This window comes from Odocoileus virginianus, chromosome 32 (genome assembly GCF_023699985.2).
Source record: "Odocoileus virginianus isolate 20LAN1187 ecotype Illinois chromosome 32, Ovbor_1.2, whole genome shotgun sequence".
Taxonomy (NCBI): domain Eukaryota; kingdom Metazoa; phylum Chordata; class Mammalia; order Artiodactyla; family Cervidae; genus Odocoileus; species Odocoileus virginianus.
The window spans coordinates 15,511,820-15,534,942 of NC_069705.1; the positions used below are offsets into that span (position 1 = coordinate 15,511,820).

Sequence of the window (23,123 nt, forward strand, 5' to 3'; positions counted from 1 at the left end):
CAGCTGTTCCTACTCTAATTTTTGCCCAAAGTTGATGAAAATCCTCCCTGGTGGAAGACAACATCCTCCATAGTGTCTACACTTTTTTCATGACACGATGTCATTTGCACACTATACTTTATAGTATAGCAAATATCATGCATTCAATAAAATTGATAACAAAATCAGAGATGACTAAAATAAAAAGACACAATGTAAACAGACCCACAGTTGATCAAGTTATCAGACGAATCAGCTATAGATGCTAAAATAACTCCGATGGCTATGTTCCAGAAGATAGATGACACGATGGAGAATATCTGCCGAGAAGAGGAATCATTTTAAAAATTAAATAAACTGATGTTAGGAAGCTTCAGCCACAGAGGCTATGTTTAATATCAGGTTAGATGTGGCTGAAGAATGAGTTAATAAATTGGAAGAAAGGCGAGAAGGAAAATATACAGAACAAAGCATAGAGGAAAAAAAAGAAAACACTGAATGTTTCCCAGAATACATAAATAATGCATGGGAGAGTAACAGAGACTGACGTCAGGGTAATTAGAGTCGCATACGGGGCAGAGGAAGTGAACGGGACAGAGTAGCGTCCAAAGGGCTGGCCAATGCTGAGTACATCCCCAAACTGATGGAAGAAATGAAGCAATAGATTCAAGAAGTCCTTTGAACCACAAGCAGGATAAATACTAAGAAAACCACACAGAGGTACCTTAATATAAGGCAACTGAAACCACGACAAAGAGAAAACCTTAAACGTAGCTCGAGAAGAAAATGACACTTGAAAAGAATCGATAGTCTGGTGTCTCAAAAGAAATGATGCAAGTCAGAATAAAAAAAGAAAAGAAATGCCATCTTTAAAATGCTGAAAGACAGTCGCAGTCTATCACACAAGATCAAGTAAAGACACAGCAATTGGGAAGTTTACCTCGTTATCTGTCACCTGTGTCCTAAAGACAAACAGGGTGGAGATAATGTGCTTGGAGATTTTGGTAAGCCTCAGACTTGTTCCGACTATCCTGCCAGGTAATGCCAGAGAGAGTTGCAGTCTCCTTATAAGCATGAACTAATTACAAGTTGGATGGTTATTACATTCTTCTTTGATCCCAGTCTCTTCCCCCACCCTTCAGGAAGTGATTCCAAAGACTTCTTTGCCAGACTGCAGTGGAGGAGGGAAATAAATGATGTGGAACATTTTCAGCAGAATGAAGATGCAAATGTGAGTGAAGCAGATGAAAGGAATCTGGGAATTGTAAGCCTAGCTAGTAGCTGGCCATCAGAATCCCACAGTCCTAGAACTTGGCCCCTAAATCAGCAGATCTACAATGGCCAATTAATTCCTTTGATGGAAATTGGAGAGGCTAAAGAGCGAAAGAGGAACCAGATCTGATGGAATTATGATACATCTGGACAGTGGGTAATGATTTTACCCAGCTGTTCGAAAGTGCCAGCTGGCTCAGAGAGAGTGTAGCAACCTAGTGGTTGAGAAGAACAGATGGGATGTTTGGGGAAGAAATTATTTGAATGTACTGAGATGACTTTTTTTAAAAATTGTGTAGTGTTTATTACTAGGATGGAAAAGTTTTTACTGGAGCAAGGATTCATTAAGGAGAGTGAGCCAAAGAAATGATATGTGAATTCCTGGGGGGCAGAGTGGGACTATGTGATCATGGCATGCTGGGACCAGCTTATACTGGTGGTGAGACATGATTGTGCACTTTTTCTTTCCGATCTCATGTTCAGTGATGTGTTTGGTAGCTTGAAATCTGCCATCAGTTCAGTTCATTCACTCAGTCGTGTCTGACTCTTTTCAACCCCATGGACTAGCAACTAGTCCATGAAGGACTAGGCTTCCCTGTCCTTTACCAACTCCCAGAGCTTGCTCAAACTCATGTCCATCGAGTCGGTGATATGCCATCCAACCATCTCTTCCTCCATCGTCCCCTTCTCCTCCTGCCTTCAATCTTTCTCATCATCAGGGTCTTTTCCAGTGAGTCAGGTCTTCGCACCAGGTGGCCAAAGTACTGGAGCTTCAGCTTAAGCATCAGTCCTTCCAATGAAGATTCACTGTTGATCTCCTTTAGGATTGACTGGTTTGATCTCCTTGCAGCCCAAAGGACACTTCAACTGTTTTCTCCAACACCACAGTTCAAAAGCATCAATTCTTTGGTGCTCAGCTTTCTTTATGGTCCAGCTCTCACATCCATACATGAAATCTGTCATAGTGCTACAAGTCAGGACTCCCCTACTCTGAGAACCAATTTATTAAGCAGTTGCCAGTAAACCATTAGAGTTATGCCATATGACATATTCCATGACACCAATTACTGGGACCATCTGAACAGATTAAAACATCTTTTAAATGTTATTTCCCATTGTATAACTCAGGCTTAGACTTAAGATCAAGTTCCATTTTTCTTTTACCTTCCAGGTCATACCCCTGAATTTACAATAAGCACTTTAAACTTAAATTGTCTAAAATTCAGTATCTTCTTTCCAGGACTACTTTTTCTTCAGGTGTTCTTTACTGTGGTTCTTGACAACATAAGCTAGGGACCCAAATCAGAAACATAGATGCCTCTCTGGTTACCATTCTCTGATGATCATTGGATCGTCACAGACCAACCTAATTAGCATATACTATTGTTATTTATTTTCCCATTTCCTCTATTAATCCTATTGTCTTGGTTCAGGCCCTCAGACTGTTGCCTCACCCAGTTTTTTCAAACACTTAAATCATTAGAATATTTCAGTCAATATCCATGCTTCTTTTCTAGAGATTTGGGTTCAATTCTGAGGAGAGTTCTGAGGTCAATATTTTTTTTCTTTTAAAAACCCTAATTTCGTTTTTTGTTTATTCTTTGGCTGTGCCACATAGCATATGGGATCCTAGTCCTAGACCGGGGATTGAACCCCTGCCCTCTGCATTGGAAGTGCAGTCTTCCTTTGGATTATTCCCGAAGTCCCTGGCATCTGTATTTTTAACAGGTGATCCAAATTTCAGACAAATCTATTTCTCAGCTAAGGCTGGAAAATAGATACCCAATAGAGATCAAAATTTCTAGTCTTGAAATCCAAACCCAACCATAATCTGTTCTCTGCCTGTTTTTCTAGCTTTATCTTCCATTACTTTCCAGCACATCTTCACTTCTTATATTATTTCACCTACCATTTATTATGCTCCAACTGTGTACCAGAACCTGTCTCAGGTGCCCACAATTACAGTGGTGAAAACAGACAAATTATTTGTACATATGAGCCAAGCATCACAGTTTGGGGGGTCACCAGTCACACCATTCCTAGACACGCGTTTGCACTTTGGTCCTTCATATTCTTCTTGTCTGGGTGCCCTTTCACTCATCAGCCTTCTCTGATTGCCTTCTGCTCCTAGTTCATTCCTCTGTTTTATCTACGAGGTTGATTTCCTGGTCTTTGTCTCTTACTAGACTTCTGACATCTTCCTGGAAGAGTTTTCAGCCCTTGGTGTCTAGACTACTCCACTGTTCTTGCCTGGAGAATTCCATGGACAGAAGAGCCTGGCAGGCTACAGTCCATGGGGTCACGAAGAGTTGGACACGACTGAGCGACTAACACACAGACACACACACAGTGTCTAGACCAAGAATTGACATAAAATAGTTCTCAACCATGTTGAGAAATATTGAATGAATATTGCTCAAGTAATAAGTAACACAGAAGGGATTTGAATTGAGGCATATTTGACCCCAAAGTCATGTCCTTTTAACTAACCTGCACTCTTTCAATAAAGTGTGGTTTACCTTGTCAGGGGAGCCATTCTTTAATCATTCAAGGAGAATCAAATGATACTCGCAGACAGAGCTATTACCCGTTCAAAGGGAGATGGGCCAATTTACCACTTTAGTTGATCAATATCTAATCCAGATAGGAAAGTCCATGCCAAAGATTTGAGATTTATTAAACTAACAAAAGAAGAAGACAAATTTCTCCCTTTATCTTGGTCTGAATAGACATAGCTTTACCATGCAGATATATTCCCCTTAACTAGGAAAGGCGGCAAGCCAAGACTAGATAGTGATATTTCCTAATACAGTTTTCACCTAACCAACTAAACTTATTTCTTGGTGTAGGTCAAGTACAGAAACTGGCACACAAAATTCCTCAGAAGCATTTCAGAAATATTGAATTAGAAGAGGAGGTTGATATTGTTTGGCAGAAAATGAACATCACTCTCAATCAATTTAAACATCCACTTTATTGAGGAAATTAATGCAACTCCTGTGATTTTTATTCTTTAGCATAAAAAAATTGGGGCAGCCAAAGCTAACGACTAAAATTTAGAATCTATTCTGTCATCTGATTTGGGAAATGGGTGCTGACTCTGCTGGTTCTATTAAAAATGCTGTCCATGAAATATTCGTAGGCTAGTTTGGCACAAGTTGTTTTAGAATGGCGAGAAGGACCATTATTAATAAAAGCTTCTCTTTCCCTTCTAATTAATTCATGGTGTTGCCACCGGCGTGTTCTTCCTGTGTCATAAATTTGATTGTGTCACCTTCCCCCGCCGCTGAAAACCTTTAATGCCTCCACACCTCCTATAACAAAATGTATAAATTCCTTAGCTTTGAATTTGTTTCCTACAACCTGATCAACACGCATCTTTCTAATTCACAATTCTCAGTGCTAAATGCAATATACATTGCATTCTTTAATTACTGGAATGCTCACCCATGAATGCCTCTTGACTTCCCCCTGCTGTGTCCTTGACCAGCTATTTTATCTGCCTTCAAGCCTTTACTTCTTGTTTCCTGACAGCTCCTACCATCACTCTTGTTTTTCCCATTCTTAACAATCCCTCAAGGATGATTCATTGTTTTCTCATCTATGTTCACGCATAATTTGTACATAAGTATATGAATCAAAGCTTAGGACAAATGGTCTGACAAGCACAAGTATAATTAAGAGAACAGAATAATCAAAATGGTTCCAGAAAATTTGGGATGTGTAGTTGCCATAATTATGACATTTATCATTAGCACCTTGGGTCAAGCATTCTATTGTATGGATGCATGAATAATTCCTTGCTTATTTCTCAATTTCTCATTTGTTTATTTATTCAATAAATATATCTGAAGGCCTGTTTTGTGTTATGCACCGTCACAGGCAAGGGAGATATAAAGAGAAAAGGAGATGTTTGTGCTTTCATGGAATTATATTCTGTTCAAAGAGACAGTGAAGAGACAACTAAGGAAATAGCTTCAAATAGTGGTAATGACTATGGAGCAAATAAAAAATTATAATAGAGAGTGACCTGAGAGGTGGGAATGGGCAATATCAGATACGGGGCAATTTCTGTAATAATAGATTTCTTTTTATAGACCCCCAATGCAATAGAAAAGTGTAGGGAAGTTTTGAACAACAACAACAGCAAAAAATCACAGAATCTTCCAGAGCCCTTATTATTGAGATTTTGTGGAGGCTTCCCCAAGTAGGCGTGATCCACTATTAACTCCATTTCCTGCCCCTCTCCCCTCTGGAGGATTAGGGGTAAGGCTGAAAATTCCAAGCTTCTGATCATGCTTTGATCTTTCTGGAGCCATCCAAGAGCTCACCCAAGGTCATCTCAGGAAAGCAAGAGATGCTCCTACTGCTCTTATCACTTAGACACTTACAGGGGACTTAGAAGCCCTGTGTCCAGGGTGGGGATCAAAGACAAATGTTAGAAGGAGATGCTGCTAGGATTAGCAAAAGAGTTTCAGGAGCTCTGTGTCAGAAACCAGGAGCGGAGACCAATACATTTATTCTCTATTATCTCACAGTGGCCAATGCCGTCTTCTCCCTAACCTTACCACTGTGTTTTTATGAAGCAAACATCAAACATTGCTTAATTCTATCCATACACGTATAAGTATACGTCTTTAAAGGATAAGAATGTTCTTTTAAAAAAAATTCTTTATGTTTATTTCAGGCATTAGTATTAACAGAACATTATGGCCATTCCTGTGAAATACATGCTTAGCATTTTAACTTATTATTGTTTTTAATATTTTGACTGTACTGCATTTCACTGCTGCATGGGCTTTTCTCTAGTTGCAGTAAGTGGGGGCTACTCTCTAGTTGCACCGTGCGGGCTTCTCATTGAGGTGGCGTGGACTTCAATCGTTGTTGCATAAGACTCCGTAGTTGCAGCTTCCAGGCTCTAGAGCACAGGCTTAATAGTCGTGGTGCATGGGCTTCATTGCTCTGTGACTTGTGTGATCTTCCTGGATCATGGAGGGAACCCGTGTCTCCTGCTTTGGCAGGTGGATTCTTTACCACTGAGCCACTAGGGAAGCCCCTTCAAATATTAGTATTTTGTTAATATTATCAAATATGCAGCAGGATTCAAATTTCTGATTCTCTCACATTTTTTTTCCCAGTGTGTGTTTGAATTGGGATATCAATAAAGTCTATATCTTGCAATTAGTTGGTTTATTTTCACTTACACATACTCTGATTTCATCAATGCTGCTTTTAAAAAACAGCCAATGCTCTAGGTTTACCTCAATCTCTTTCTTTTTTTTCTTGCTATTTTTTGTTGTTTTCAGGAAAACTAGTCTTTTGTCCAGAGAAGGGCCCCACACGTGGATTTCCTTGATCTCCTTTCTGTAGTTTTCCTCTAACATGTTCTCCAGTCCCCTGTATTTTCTTCATCTAGAAAGTGGATATAGAGACCTAATCAGATTCAGATTTAATTCATTATTTTATTTCTGGACCAGATTTGCTCGTTTTTTAAAAGCAGCATTGATGAAATCAGAGTATGTGTAAGTGAAGAGAGTTGAGTGGAAAGGGAAAGGGGAATTTTATTATTATCATTTTTTAATCCATTTTCTTCAAAATCATGGCCTTAGAATTGGTCCTATCTGGCTATGGTTTTTCCAGTGGTCATGTATGGATGTGAGAGTTGGACTGTGAAGAAAGCTGAGCACCAAAGAATTGATCCTTTTGAACTGTGGTATTGGAGAAGATTCTTGAGAGTCCCTTGGACTGCAAGGAGATCCAACCAGTCCATCCTAAAGGAGATCAGTCCTGGGTGTTCATTGGAAGAACTGATGCTGAAGCTGAAACTCCAATACTTTGGCCACCTCATGCGAAGAGTTGACTTGTTGGAAAAGACCCTGATGCTGGGAAGGATTAGGGGCAGGAGGAGAAGGGGACGACAGAGGATGAGATGGCTGGATGGCATCACCGACTCGATGGACATGAGTTTGAGTAAACTCTGGGAGCTGGTGATGGACAGGGAGGCCTGGCGTGCTGCGATTCATGGGGTCGCAAAAAGTCGGACACGACTGATTGACTGAACTAAACTGAACATCTTTCAAATTGACTGGACTTTTTAAAAATGGATGTGCATTTAAAACAAATAAAAGCTTTATTTGTTTATTTCTGGCTGCGCTGGGTCTTCATGCGCACAGACTTTCTCTAGTTGCAGAGAGCATTGGCAACTCTCTGGTTGGGGCACACGGGCTTAATTGCTCTGCAGCGAGTGAGATCTTCCTGGAGCAGGGATTGAATCTGTGTCCCCTCCATTGGCAGGCAGATTCTCAAACCCTGGACCATCCTGATCTGATATTTTGAAGTGGTCAAAGTGGAATCAGAACACCTGTCTTCTCACTGCTAGTCTGATATTCTGGATTTTGCCATTTCTCTTGGTTTGGCTATTTCTTGACAAAATCCTCACTCCATTTCGTGTTCTGATCTCTCTTAAGCACTCCTTTCATAGAGGGTTACACTGAAGAAATATTAGAAGTTTAGAAAATCTGATTCAGACTGCGGCTCTGGGATGGCTGCCAAGTTTTTGCAAAGTGCTTTTCAATAATTCATAATTCCTTAAACATGGAAACCCACTGCCTAAATATAGCCTGAGAAAATGTGCTTTGGTGCTTAGGAAAGCTGAAAGCTGTGTATTCAAATACATTAAACTTCTCCATCCCCTCAGACAAACACATCCAGCGTCACCCATTTGTTTCTACAGAATGCTTTACAATAACCCTTATTGAAAGACACGGGCACTGAAGATGCCATTCTATGGCTTGTCATATTTGTGTTGTTTTGGGTTTTTTTTCAAGTTCAGCACTTAGGAGCTTCTTTTCCTTTAGTTTGGAAGACCATTAAGTGCCCTGATGTCAGGATTCCCGCACAGGTTGCTGGAGGGCCAAAGGAGAGGTTAATGGTGGGCTCCAAAGGAAGCCAGTGGAAGAGTCCATGGAACTGGAAGGCCAGCTTTTCCCAGCCAACTGGGAACTTGAATGCCCAGCTGAGTTCCAGATCTGCAGAGGAGACATGATGCTCTTGGCCACCTTGGGCTCTGAGGGCCTCTGTGTGGATGAGGGCAAGATGAGGGTATCAGAATCTTCACAGATTTGGTCTCTTTAAGGTCCAGGATGGTTTCTCCTGAGACACTGTCTTGGAGAAAGATTTGTCACTGTTTGAAATTTCTGATCAAGCTCACTGAGTCTGTAACTGGAGCTGGGCTTCCCCTTTGCCTCAGTGCTTCAGTGGCTTGGTTTCTGAAGATAACCAAGCCCTGAACTGGCCTGGGCTCCTAATCCCCATCTTAATCTCTGTTGATAATAAATCTTAAGACATCTTTCTCTGTTCATCCTGCAGGCACGTAGTGACTGGCCACATTCTAACCTCCCCGCCTCTGGCCCCGAAGTATACCTTCTTGCCTTCTCAGCATCTCCCCACACTCTCCATTTTTTGCCTGTGTTCTGTTTAAGTGGTTCCTCTGTTGAGCAGATTTTCCTGAACTAGTTGCCTCTCTCAGCTTGTCACAGTCTTGTTTTTTTTCCCCTTCATTGCTATTGCCACAGCTTGCATTTAATGGTTTCTTTGTGATTTTACTTAATTTCTATCTTTCACTCCCCAACACTCTCACTAAGTGTAAACTCCATTCGAGCAGAGATCACACCTATCTTATCCACGGCTGTATTCCTATTAGTACAATGTGTGAACCAAGACAGGGTCTCAGTACATATTTGTTGAATGAATGATTGAATGAATGAATTCTTGAATTGTGTCCCACCTAAGTCTAGTCTGTTTGCCAATCTTCTGTTGAATCCAATATAAAAAAACTGATAATAAAATGTAGTAACTACTCATCTGAATGCATGTATGCTGGCTGGAAGGACATGCCAATGATGAATTCTCAACAAATATTGAGTACATCAGTGAGTAGACTGAACTTTAGTTGATTGCAATAGTATAGTTTTGCTCTACATGCATAATCTCTTTTATTAAAACACTTGAATTTAACAGTAGTAACCAGGTAAGCAGGTCTTTCTTTTTATGAACACACTTAGTTTTATTTGACAGAACACCAATACAACTTAAAAAATGACTGAGGCAGCCTTGGAAAACATTTGAACCTAGAGTAATTTCTCTGTTAACTTTCATTTACATCATGTAGCCACCTTCCTGAAGCAGATGATTTTTTAGAGGCATTTTTAATAATGCAACTTTTCCCTTATAAATTAATTATGAATCATAGACTAGAATTAAAATCTCTTCCTTCTTAAGCTTTGGGTTTGCATAAGATCAAACAATGCCTTGTCTGAACTTAATGTTTTCTCTTCTGGTAACAGGGTATGTGTTTACCTTTATGAGCTGAGGTATTTAAAGGGAAGGATTTTTCTTGATTTTCCAGACCTCTCAATGAGAAAGGTGTGTGTTCCTCTGTGCCTTTGATTGAAGGGTTTCAAATCTCTTATTTGATAAATATCACAGGAGAAAGAGTATTTAACATGGTATACAAAAGCTCTGTGAGTGATACACACACAAATAAATCTCACCTATTCAACGAAGATTTTTTTCAGTTGTTATTGGAGTGTATGTAGTTGCTTTACAATGTGTGTTAGTTTCTACTGTACTGCAAAATGAATCAGCTATATGTATATATATCTCTCCTCTTTTTAAAATGTCCTTCCCATTTAGGAACCAAGCTCTCACCCCTGAGCATGTGAGGAGAGTTCCCCGTGTTATACAGTAGGTTCTCATTAGTTATCTATTTTTTACATAGTGTCAGTAGTGTTTACAAGTCAATCCCAATCTCCTAATTCTTCGCATACCTGCTTTCCCCCTTGGTATCCATACATTTGTTTTCTATGTCTGTGTCTCTATTTCTGCTTTGCCAAAGAGATCATCTATGCCATTTTTCTAAATTCCACATACTTGTGTTTTTCTTTTTCTGACTTACTTCACTCTATGACAGTCTCTAGGGCCATCCATGTCTCTGCAAATGACTCAGTTTTGTCCCTTTTTATGGCTAATATCCAATTGTATATATGTACCACATCTTCTCTGTTGGTGGACATTTGGAATGCTTTATAATGGCTATTATAAATAATGCTGCAGTAAATACTGGAGTGCACGTGTCTTTTTGAATTATGGTTTTCTCTGGGTATATATATGCCAACTAGTGGGATTGCTGCATAATATGATAGTTCTAGATTTAGTTTTTAAATTGACGTTCCCATCAACCATATAGGTACAGAAAGGTTGCCTTTTCTTCACCAACAAAGATTTATTAAGCTGGAAAATATCCTAAGTAGGCAAAGATATGAAAAAATAAAGATCATAGTCTCTGATTCAAGAAAGAATGTTTACTCTAGTAGGAAAGACAAGCATGTAAATAATCAGAGTCCGGTGTGATGGGTCTCAGCTCAGACGAGTAAAGATGAAATGCATTGAGAAAATAGGGCAAGGGGGGGGTACTAACTGCCTGGTGGTCCTTTGCTGGATGTGCTCTCGTGACCGTGTATACATAGATGGCACATGAAAATGCACTGCATCTTGGGAAATTCTTCAGACTGCATCACTTCTGTCCACTCTACAACATCTCCTACTGGGTTTATTCTACTCGGCATCCACTTTGGAACAGGTGCCTTGAATTGACCACTGAACATAGGCTTTGCTTTCTAGTTTTGACCTTCACCTCTCCTCCAGGTCACAAAGCCCTGGCCCACAGCTTCATACGTTTAATGAAAAGGCAGTGATCGTCAAACTTGGTTGCACAGTAGAATTAACCTAGGGAGTTTTAAAATATACTGATGCTTGATTCCCTACAGAGATCCTATTTTAATTGTGCTTGACTGTCTGAATTTTTTTAAAGCTCCCCAGTTGATTCTAATATGCAGCCAAGATAGAAAGTCACTTGGATGAGGGTTGCACTATGTGTCCTACATGGGAATCACCCTTTCTTCCACCCCCAAATCTGTCCTTCCTCTGGGAAATTGGACACAATTTTGTAGATGGTCTCTTAGATTTCCACTGATGCCTGGCTTCTGATGTAGGTATATAAGCAATCCCATAGAATCTTTATTCTGCTTGTCAGCACAGGTGCAGATGATAGATGTGAGTGCTGGGTCTAAACCTCTCAAACTGATGAGCTGTCACAACCATGAGCTTTTTCTCGTCATCCTAGAAATTGGAGAACTGTTTCTAGGGGCTCTTTAAGCTCTTATCTCTCTTCTCACTCTGCTATTTTCTCCCTTGGGTTTGCAATGTTTCTATACCATCTGAAGAATTGATGCTTTCGAATGTGGTGCTGGAGAAGCCTCTTGAGAGTCCCTTGGACTGCATGAAGATCAAAGCAGTTAATCATCAAGGAAATCAACCCTGAATATTCATTGGAAGGACTGATGCTGAAGCTGAAACTCCAATACTTTGGCCACCTGAGCTGAATCATTAGAGAAGACCCTGATGCTGAGAAAGATTGAAGGCAGGAGGAGAAGAGGGTGACAGAGATGAGATGGTTGGCTGGCATCACTGACTCGGTGGATATGAGTTTGAGCCAGCTCCGGGAGCTGGTGATAGACAGGGAAGCCTGGCGCGCTGCAGGCCATGGGGTCTCCAAGAGTTGGACACGACTTAGCGATTGAACAACAGTAACAAGATCATCCAGTTGAGCTCTGTTTCTTGGTTCCTCCTTCTGTCTGCTTCTCTGTAACGATTGCCACATTTTCCACTTACATATTTTGGTTTTGACCTCTGTATTTACCTCTGGGACATGACCTCTTGTACTTACTGACTCTTGTCTGAAATTTTTTTGGAGTGATTCCCTCCGTCTTGAATAAGGAGAAATGCATACCACCGAATGACTTCAGAATAATCTTATCTCCTCAGGTAAGACACATATCTAATTATTTTGAAGTGAATATGAAATAATCATAATCTGGTTGCAAACATTTTGAGAAATGCACTACTGACTGAAATAATTAGAAATATCCCTGAATGACAAGGAAGCCGAGGGTAAGGATCTTTGTTAATGGCACGTGTCTTAATTAGCCTGTAGAGGAAGACTGGATATAAGATATATATATATTTTTTTAATTTATTTTTTTGCTCTCAAATTTTAGATGGGAAAACCAGGCTCGGAATTACTCCAGCTCATTTAGGATTCTTTCCCAGTACTTCCTTCCTTCAGCCCTTGGTTTCTTTTCCTTGTCAGTAAATGAACACCCCCCCCACCCCCCGCCACCGTGTTCCAATAACCCTCGAGAAGGAGTTGAATGTGCTTCTCTTTGCAGCACAAATTTCCACTTCTGTAGGAAGACAAGTGCAGCAAATTGGGTTATGACTGAGAATGACATTAAGGTGTCAGTGGAATAAGTTCTTATTTCGCTTTATTAGCTTCCTGGGAAAGTGCAAACTTCAATAGCCATATATGTTCTCCCAGGCAACACCAAGTCTCTCTTGTGTTTTATTTTTAGCCTTGACAAGAAAGCTGTCTTTGCCAATTTGCCTCAAAACAGGTGATGGATGTAATATTTATTCTCAAAGAAAGGAGTAGCAAGAATAGCAATAGCCTACATTTATATTGTGCTTATACATATTTTATATCATTTGATCCTTGTAGCCACCAATGCAAGACACATTGGCATTATCTCTCCTAAGTGAGAACTTGAGGGTCATGGGAGTTGCCTTGTTTTTTTGTTTGTCTTGTTTTTGCCTGTGGCCCCACCATGTGGCCTCTGGGATCTCACTTCCCTGACTAGGGATTGAGCCTCTGCCCCCGACAATGGGAGTACGGAGTCTTAACCACTGGGCCACCAGGCAGGTCCTGAGTTGCCTTGTTTAAGGTCACTCAGTGAATCAGCAGAGAAGCCAGGATTTGAATCCTTTTCTGGCTGTTACCAATACTCATGATTTTCCTATCCAAAATGCTGCCTTCATCTCTGCTTTTATTTACTCCAGGGGTCAGAAGGATTCCCCAGCACAGCACACAGATTAGATGCCCAACATACACAATGCCCCGTCCTAGCATTGGACTGAAATGAACAAAAAAAGTGGTGCTACCTGAAAAGCCTCGTTATTTTTAGGAGATGCTGACAGAGGGACAAATAAAACCATTAACTCAGCTTTTAAAGAGGCAATAAGCAATACTGGCAAAGGCAGAATCAAGGCAAAATCATTGAAGGGGTAATGTTTATTTAGCAAATTTCAATGACTCTTATGAAAATTAGTCAAGCTTAATAGCTTAGCAATACAAATACAGAAAAATGAGCGACCAATTTATCCCATCAATATGGCAAAGATTCTAAAAAGTCCTAAGATGCAGTTTTGTGAAGGACGGAAAGGGAAATGAATTTCACGTAATTGCTTGTGGGTTTTAAAGTTGGTACAACTGCCACGGGGCAATTTGGCATATTAATTAAAAAACTTAGATATAGGCATTATTTCTATCTTCCTGTGCTAGGTATTATGCTTGGAAGTAGGAAACCGATGGATGGTAAGCAAGATATTTTTCCTGCCTCCTTAGTAGGAAAGACAACTAAATACACAATCACAACAATGTCATCATTTGACAAAGAGTATGCAATGGATTTTCCTATTTTTGCAATAATGAGATCTGTGTATGTGTGCATGTAGAATATTAAATACATTAAAAGAATAAATACCAGAGTTTAATGGTGTTGGTTTCATCTCTGAGTTGCAGAATTATGGGGTATTTATTTTCTTTGTATGTTTTTGTGTAGTTTTCAAATGCTCTAATAATTAATATGAATTACTAAATAATAAAACTATATCATGAATCCCTGCCTTTTTTAGTAGCAACGAAAATCAGTCAGTTCATGAGTCAATAAGAACCAGGCCTGGTGGCATATACAAATCTAGAATTTTATGCCTGGTATACTTTGGAGCGAGCCTCCGAGTATCCATCTGAGATCCAGTTGGTCTCCTCATCACTCCTGCTTTCTTTCTCTGCACTTGTGTGTCTGAGCTGCTGTGTGGTTCAGTCACTCAGTTGTGTCCGACTCTTTGCAACCACATGGACTGCAACACGCTAGGCTTTTCTGTCCTTCACCGTCTCCCGGAGTTTGCTCAGACTCATGTCCATTGAGTCAGTGATGCCATCCAACCATCTCGTCCTCTGTCGTCCCCTTCTCCTCCTTCCTTTGATCTTTCCCAGCATCAGGGAGCTGCTGGTATTTGGACCCAATTATCATTATTGGTTTTCTTTTATTTTAGAACTTATTTATTTCAAACATTTGCAATTTTCTCCTTAAATACAAGATAGCTGATAGAAAGAAAAAACATGGAAAAACATCACGTTGACCCTTTGCCCCATATATAGACATTGTCAGGCTTTGGTATTTGCTTTCAGATAATTAGGTAAAAAAATAAGAACAGAAAAAAATAATGTAAAATTGAGGCATTCTATTTAACAGATGTGTGATCTCCGTTCAAATATGATTTCTCTATTTATTAACAGCCTTGCTATTGGGTTTCAGTACAGTTTGTCACTGAGACCGGAGTCCAACCTTCAGCCTAAGTTCTGTTGGCTAATAAGCTTGCCCTCTGTCTGCTCAAGAAGGGAACTTCGTTCCTAGGACCTCAAGCTTCTGGTTAAATATCTCTAGATACATCTCTAGGAATATCTGAGAAACTCTCCAAGGCTTAGGATCTAGAGATTTTTTTAGAGCATCCTGTTGTCATGTTCTTTCTCCTTCCACATTAGAATCAAGTGAGTTCTTGCTTCCAGTCTTGGAGATTAAGACTTTTCGGTACATACCTGCTCTCCAGGGAAAGCAGCTTACTCACTGAATTATTAATAGTTCTTTAATCCATCACCCAACCCTGGATCCTTCCTTCTCTTCTGCTGCCTAGCTGGGAGACCCAGGATGCCTTGTGAGTGTGGTTTATCACAGACTCCCATTCCAGATTCTTCCACTGGCTGTCCACCTGTCCTATATTTAGCCATGAGCTTTTCCTCAGCAACACCTCCACCTTCTCATTTAAACCTCCTGATTTTGTATTCAGGCTGCACAGAAACCTGATATTTATGGCAACTGGCAAGCATCACCCCCCCCCCCCAAATTAAATTAAATAATTTTAAGTTTGTGTAGCTTTAATATTCTTTTCAGGAAGTAATGAAATATCCTCATTTAGGCTATTAAATAAAAAGTAATCAAAGTACCTTGCAAATCCAATGATTTATATGCTGCCTAAAAAGTTCTGTAATTTAAATAGTAGTTTATTTCTCCTTGGGATCCACTAACAATAACAGAACTTACTTTTAAAAGAAATTGCAGAGTCAAATACCTATGGCAGATATTCTTGGAAAATTCTAAAAGATAAAGTGTATCTGGATAGCACTATAACAGTAAATTAATTGGAAAGTTGACTTGTGTATTATTTAAATATGTTCTCGATAGAAGCACTCAGAGTCAAAATTCCCCTTAGGTAGTTTCTCAGTGGGATACTATCTTTAGTCCAAGAAGGAAAAAACAAATTGAGACATAATATTTATTTTAAAATATTAATTATTTGATAATGCATGGCAGTAATGATTTATCACCATCTTGGTAAAATTAACTCATTTGCCTAAAATAATTACGACCATTTGCCTAAAATAATAATGAAATTATTATTTTAATAATTAAAATAATAATCTTAATTATTTTGCCTAAAATAATTAAGAAAGATCAATGACAGTATATTCATTGCTGAATACTCCAGTATTATGGGATTTGCATTCAGTGAGGTCATATCTGTATTAGGGACCAAGGGTGTTTCAATGACATTAAGCATGAATAATTTTCATATAGCCCATTTGTATTTGCAAAACAAACACTATTCCTTCAATTTTGCCACACAGTGCTACCATTACGGATATTATGCATTGCCCCTTTAAGTCTTAGTTTCTTAGGTAAGCTGTTTCTTTTTGTCTCACATCTTAAGTTCTAGTGATCTTGTTTCTTACTTTCTTACCATTTCTTGAGTATACTTGTTACTAATTATCCAAGCAGCAAAAGACAAATGTTAGATGAAGTCTGACCTTCTGTGCTGGAGATCTGAAAGTTGTCTTTATTTGCCCTGTGATCAGTCGCTCACGCATGAGTGCGCGCTCAGTTGCTTAGTTGTGTCCGACTCTGTGCGACCTCATGGGCTGTGGTCCGTCATGCTCCTCTGCCCATGGAACTTTCTTTTTTTTTTTGGAAGGAACGCAACAGTCTTTACTTTTCAGTGATTATCAGTACAATATCAGTACACCAAGTAGTAACATGTAACAAGTTAGTGAACTCTACCATCTAGTAAGTTTGGATAAGAGAAACTAAGAGCAGCCCAACATTAGGACCCATTATTCTAATCCTTGGCTGGAAAAGACTATTTTAAGGCTGACTGCTGTTTCATGCGGGTCACAAATAACTATTTACTACTTTTTCATAGATAAAGCCCCTGACCTTCAAGAAAGATTTAGGGAAAAAAACATTTTAATCCCTTTCTTTCTTAAGAAAATCGGGTTTTTAAAAACTATCTAAGAAAGAAAAAGTCAGTGTTGATAATATGCTGCTTGAGTGAAAAGGCATAGAAAACACACAACATATATCCACTAAATTTCTAAGAAATATGAGGTAAAAAGATACAATCTTTGGATAAGCTCTAAGCCTGTACAAAGAATCTATGTTTTCGATTCCGCAAAAAGTGAAGGGACCTACTATATAATGTACAGAAATAATTTAATGCCTTTTCATAAGATATAACTCAAGCCTTGCTAAATGAAACCTCACGTTCCATGAAGGCATTCAAAACGCCAATCTGCGGAACAGGCACTTTTCTTCTCCCTCTATCCATTTATGCGGTAGTTCTCATGGATTTCTGGCCGGATGTCGCAGACAAAGGCCAAGAGGTTATCCAAGACTTCATCCCTATTCTGCCGGAAGTAGGTCTGAAGGATGGTCATCTTCTCCTGGGTGTCCTTCTCTACTTCAGTGCTGCCACTGCCATGGGATCCCAGAGCCGCAGCTTCCTTGGCCTTGAGCTCCTTCTCTCTCTGCAGGCGGTACTGTTCAATTTCAGCCTGGGCTTCTTCCTTGGCCTGCTTCAACCTCCGGTTCTTTCGCTTGCGGGCCTCGGACGCCTTCTCGGCGGTCTGTTTCTCCGCCTGGAGCAGCTGCTGGATGCCCTGCGACTGACTGGCCATGGCTATGGCGACGGCGCCAGGGGAGGCGACTCCGAGGCGGCAGACGACGGCCTGCTCAGCCGAATCTACCCCTCGGGTCAGCTGGTCCAGACGCGCACGATCTGCGCTTGCGCCCGTCGCCCCGCCCAGCGTCACGTGACCTCCATGACGCAGCGTCAGCTGACTGCGCTGGGCGCCCTGCGACTGCCCGTGGAACTTTCTAGGCAAAAATAGTGGAGCTGATTGCCATCCCTCCTCCAGGGGATCTTCCTGACCCAGGGACTGAACCCCTGTCTCCTGCATCCCCTGCATTGGCAGGCAAATTTTTTACTACTACCATACCTGGGAAGCCCTGGATTTATTTAAGGGTGAGAAAATAACTTTTCCTATTCAGCATATTAAACACATGTTCATTATACACACAAATAACCCCTGTGTCCCTGTTAAGAATCAGCTGCCTCCCCAAATATATTTAGGAAAGAAAAGAGATTTGTTCCACATCCAGCCCTTAGTTGAGAGACCATTGCCTCTTGTTATTTCCTAGGCTCCTGGCATCATTGGTTACCCTGAACATCATTGGTTACTTCTCAGTAGGGCTAAGAATTTGAATCAGCTGGTCTTAGCAGAAGGATGTGCGAAAGTCCATGCTTCCATTTATTATTTGTAATAGGTCTTTGTCATTTTTTGGATAACCAAGTCTTGGAATCTCCTTTCTATGTTTGAAGAATCACACACGCTTGGAGACAGAACCTGCTTCTCTCCATGGAAGTATGCTAAGATAATCACATTCCCATCATCCTTTGCAGTTAGGGCTCTATGACGTGCCCTTGGCTTCATCCATCACATACACCAACTGAGTCAGGAACTGCTTCTGTGAAGAAGTGTTACTCAGAAGCTCTTCTGGGGAGCTGCGGAGGCAGTTACAGATCTGTGGAGGCAGATCCCAAAGGAAACTGTCAGTGGTGCTTATGGCGGTGGCGGGTGTGCAGTGTTTGTGGTGGCAATCTTGGAAGTGTCAAGAGTCATGTACAGTGATGAACAGTGATGTCTTGGACCATCTGTGGCATTTTTTGGGCTTTATGTCTGGCTGCATGTCCCAGAGCCTGATTCTGTAGAGGTTATAAGCAAGCCAACATCCTTTATGTTAACTTTTACATTTTGATATAATTTAGAACTGACAGAAAATTTGCAAGAATCTACTAGGAATTCCTATATATTTTTAGTTTAGACTCTTTTAATCTTTCTTAAAAAAAATCTTAGACTCACATAGAATTTGCAAAAGCAGAAAATAGAGTTCCCATATATCCTTCACCCAGATTCTCCTAATGATAATAACTTACAAATCATAGAATAACTATCAAACACAGGAAACTGATAAAATTACTGATTCAACTACGGACTTTATTTGGACTTCACCCTGGTGGCTCAGGCGGTAAAGAATCTGCCTGTAGTGCAGGGGACCTGAGTTCCATCTCCGGGTCGGGAAGACGCCCTGGAGAAAGGAATGACAACCTACTCCAGTATCCTTGCCTGGAGAATCCCATGGACAGAGGAGCCTGTTGGGGTACTATCCATGGGGTCGTGCAAAGAATCAGACATGACAGAGCAACTAACACTTTCACTTTCAGTTCTTATTTACATTTTAAAAAGTGTAAACAGTTCTACAAAATTTGATCTCATGTATGGGTTTGTGCCTCCACCACCACAATCAGGACACAAACCTTTCAGCACGCCAAAGAAGCTCGCTTTGCTTCCACTTTGCAGTCACACTTTCCTCGAAATACTGTCCTTAGCAACTCTGGACTGATTCCCCATCACAATTCTGTTCTTTTGAGAGTATTGTGTAAGTGGAATCATGCAGTATGCAAGCATACTCATCTCTTAAAGACAAATAATAATTCTTAGAAGCAATTCAGCCTTACTCCAAAATAAGAGAAAGATTTTCTTTCCCTTCTTTTTTTTGGGGGGGGGGGGGAGGAGGAGAAACATTTTCTAAACACACCGTATTCTGTATAGATTCTTTTATCCATTGTCTCCACTTTGAAAACAATGTTTTCTATTATCATGCAAAAAAATCTCTGACATCCATCTTCTGTTTGCAGATGATGGCTAGGTTTTGGGGTCTCACAGCCCCCCTTCATTGATCTGCCAGACACATATGCATGTACTCCTGTTGACACCTTTAGTTAGCTAAATGTCAAAGAGAAGCTTTGAAATAAACTTAATTTTTTTTTTTTACTTTGGGCCATATTAAATTCCTTGGCATCCTTCTCAAATTTTCATTAATAAAAAGGTGGGAAAAAAGGTGATGTCAAGGTTTATTACCTTCCTTGTCAATAGCAAACCTCAAAGGATATAAATAGGTCTGTGTGAGTTCCATCAGTGACATAAATTAAACATGGTGAACACTTTGTTAATATTCCTTTACAACCTAAAGAACTTTCTCTATTTTCATTTTGGTACCAACACATGTCCTCATTGATAAGGGACTGTTATCATAGGTGACTCAATTTAGTAGAAACAATTTCACATAATTCTCTTTGTGCTAACCCAGACACATGCATTTACCATGATTGGGTCTTCTATAGTCTTCATGGTTTTTCTTTTTCTCATTTGGCCCTTTGCTGTCCATTGACTTCTACCTGGCACTCAGTACAGAGTCTTAGTACTGAAAGTTTCAAATTCAATGCAGGTGGATTCAGAAAGAAAAGAGGCATATGAAAGCTGTTTTGTTTTTTATCCATATGGGATTACTGAAATGATTTTTATTTAAAAATTAGTTATACTAGTTATATGGTAATTTTATTACATATGGGGTTGTCCATGTACAAAATGAATTCCCTATAAGCTGGGATAGAACTTTTATAAGTATGCTAACAAAATGTTTCAGAGAAAAACTGATAATCTAGGAATGATGGAAGGATTAGAACTTTTAGAGTAGTGTAGTAAGAAACTTCATAGTAGACTTCAATTAAAGTAAACTTCAATTCTTAATGAAGATGTGAGTTTTTCTTTCCAGAGAGGCATATTGGAATTACTTGAATGAATTTTTGACAATATACAGCAGCTTATAAAGATTTTGGTGATCTCACTCCTGTGGGATGAGAATCATTTTTGCAATGATTCTGTACCTGAAACAGGATTATGAATTACTAGGTAGAATTCTAACAACCTCAGTTGATAAGATTCAGGTAAAACTGTGGACGAGGTTGTGCACTGTAGACAGATAAGTTGAAACTGGCCTTTTTGTCAGTTGCCTGTGATAACAGGAAAAATGCAGAGGCCATAAGAAATGAACTTTGTGGTGCTTATGTAGGGGTCAGAAAAAAATTTTGGTATACATTAGCTCAGAGGGGCCCAGGTAGAGGGAACTCACTCTTCAGGGTAGGAAAGGAAGCCAGGATCTCTGAAGTTGTATCAACCTTCTTTTTTTTTTAACTTGAAATATCAGAAAACTTTACTTTGAAGGTGACTCTCTTTATTCCTTTGTTATGGTCTACAATAAGTTCTCTTTCTTTTTCCTTTAGTATTGAATGAGCTTCTTTGACATCATTTTCTGGTCTCTGCTTAATAAAGTCTTTTTGTCCATGTTTAGGCAATTGGTGAGCTTGAAAAAGTTCATAATCAGGCAAGAATTCTAGAGCAGGGCTGTTTAATTGGACTTTCTCTGATGATTGAGATGTTCTATACCTGTGTTGTCCAATATGGTAGCCACTGACCAATGAACTGTGGAAAATTCTGAAAGAGATGGGAATACTAGACCACCTGACCTGCCTCTTGAGAAACCTGTATGCAGGTCAGGAAGCAACAGTTAGAATTGGACATGGACCAACAGACTAGTTCCAAATAAGAAAAGGAGTACATCAAGGCTGTATATTGTCACCCTGCTTATTTAACTTATATGCAGAATACATCATGAGAAACGCTGGGCTGGAGGAAGCGCAAGCTGGAATCAAGATTGCCAGGAGAAATATCAATAACCTTAGATATGCAGATGACACCACTCTTATGGCAGAAAGTGAAGAGGAACTAAAGAGCCTCTTGATGAAAGTGAAACAGGAGAATGAAAAAGTTGGTTTAAAGCTCAACATTCAGAAAACTAAGATCATAGCATCCAGTCCCATCACTTCATGGCAAATAGATGGGGAAACAGTGGCTGACTTTATTTTTCTGGGCTCCAAAATCACTGCAGATGGTGATTCATTAATGAATTCACCATTCATTAATGAATATTCAGAACTGATTTCCTTTAGGATGGACTGGTTGGATCTCCTTGCAATCCAAGGGACTCTCAAGAGTCTTCTCTAACACCACAGTTCAAAAGCATCAATTCTTTGGCGCTCAGCTTTCTTTATAGTCCAACTCTCACATCCATACATGACCACTGGAAAAACCATAGCTTTGACTAGATGGACCTTTGTTGGCAAACAAATGTCTCTGCTTTTCAATATGCTGTCTAGATTGGTCATAACTTGCCTTCCAAGGAGTAAGCATCTTTTAATTTCATGGACACGACTGAGCGACTGAACTGAATTGAACTGAAATGACCACTGACTAACCACGGATTTTTTGAAATATGACTAGCATCACTGAGAAACTAAATCCTAAATTTTTTTTAGCTTTAATTTAAATGGCCACAAGTGTCCAGTGGCTATGCTATGGAACAGCTTAGTTCAAGGAGGGAAACAAACAGGTGAGATATTCTGGACTTATTTAATTATAATTTCTTTCTAGAGCTGTTCACTTTTAAAACCTCAGAGGCTTTATAATTTATTTCATTGAAGGAAGCCTGTTAATAAGCTGTCTCTGATTTTGCTCAAATGTGCAAGTCTCCCTTACAGTGTGTTCCTTCTTTCAGGATTGCTTACTCATTCCTTTCTTGACCTGACCACAGCATGCTTCCCCATATTCATGAGACATACAAGGGCAAGCACATAGGGATTGTGTAAGGAGGACTGTTTATATAGACACAGAGCATCCTCAGCTGGCAAGAGGTTGGCTTACAAAGGTTCATTGTGAATTACGGTTTTGAAACGTTGGGCAGGTTTTCCCACTGACTCAGGTTGCAGGAGCAATCTACTCAATTCACTTAACTCAAAATGTAGGTGAAGTTATATTTGCTTTATGAAATCTTCAAAAATGATAATGCTGCAATTATAATACAAATTGTTGTTGTTTAGTTGCTCAGATGTTTCCGACTCTTTGAGATCTCATGGACCGTAGCCTGCCAGACTCCTCTGTCCATAGAGTTTCCCAGGCAGGAATATTGGAGTGGGTTGCCATTTCCATCTCTTGGGACTCTTCCCAACCCAGGGATCAACCCGCATCTCCTGCATCAGCAGGCAGATTCTTTACAGCTGAGCCACCAGGGAAGCTCAGTAAAATAAAGGTGATAGTTTTCTATTAAGGGTGAGAGAGAAAAGAAGTGGAGGGACTCAGGGTGTGCATATTTTCCTTGAGAGTGGGGAAAAAGTAAAGATGTTGGTGAAGAAGATGGAGACTAGAGAGTCCAGGAGACCACTTTTGAAGCTGTGCCCTTATCACTGGGCAGTTCAGTTTAGTTCAGTCAGTCAGTCGTGTCCGACTCTTTGCAACCCCATGAACCGCAGCACACCAGGCCTCCCTGTCCGTCACCAACTCCTGGAGTTCACCCAAACTCATGTCCATTGAGTCGGTGATGCCATCCAACCATCTCATCCTTTGTCAT

General features: G+C 40.0%; 1 protein-coding gene and 1 pseudogene across 1 annotated transcript in view; one reads left to right on the forward strand and one right to left on the reverse strand.

The window, feature by feature from the left end:
- The window catches only part of FUT10 (fucosyltransferase 10), a 229,838-nt gene that overhangs the window by 182,183 nt on the left and 24,532 nt on the right, over nt 1-23,123 (forward strand). The window lies entirely within an intron of this gene.
- Nucleotides 16,957-17,452, reverse strand: LOC110148192 (V-type proton ATPase subunit G 1 pseudogene; annotated as a pseudogene).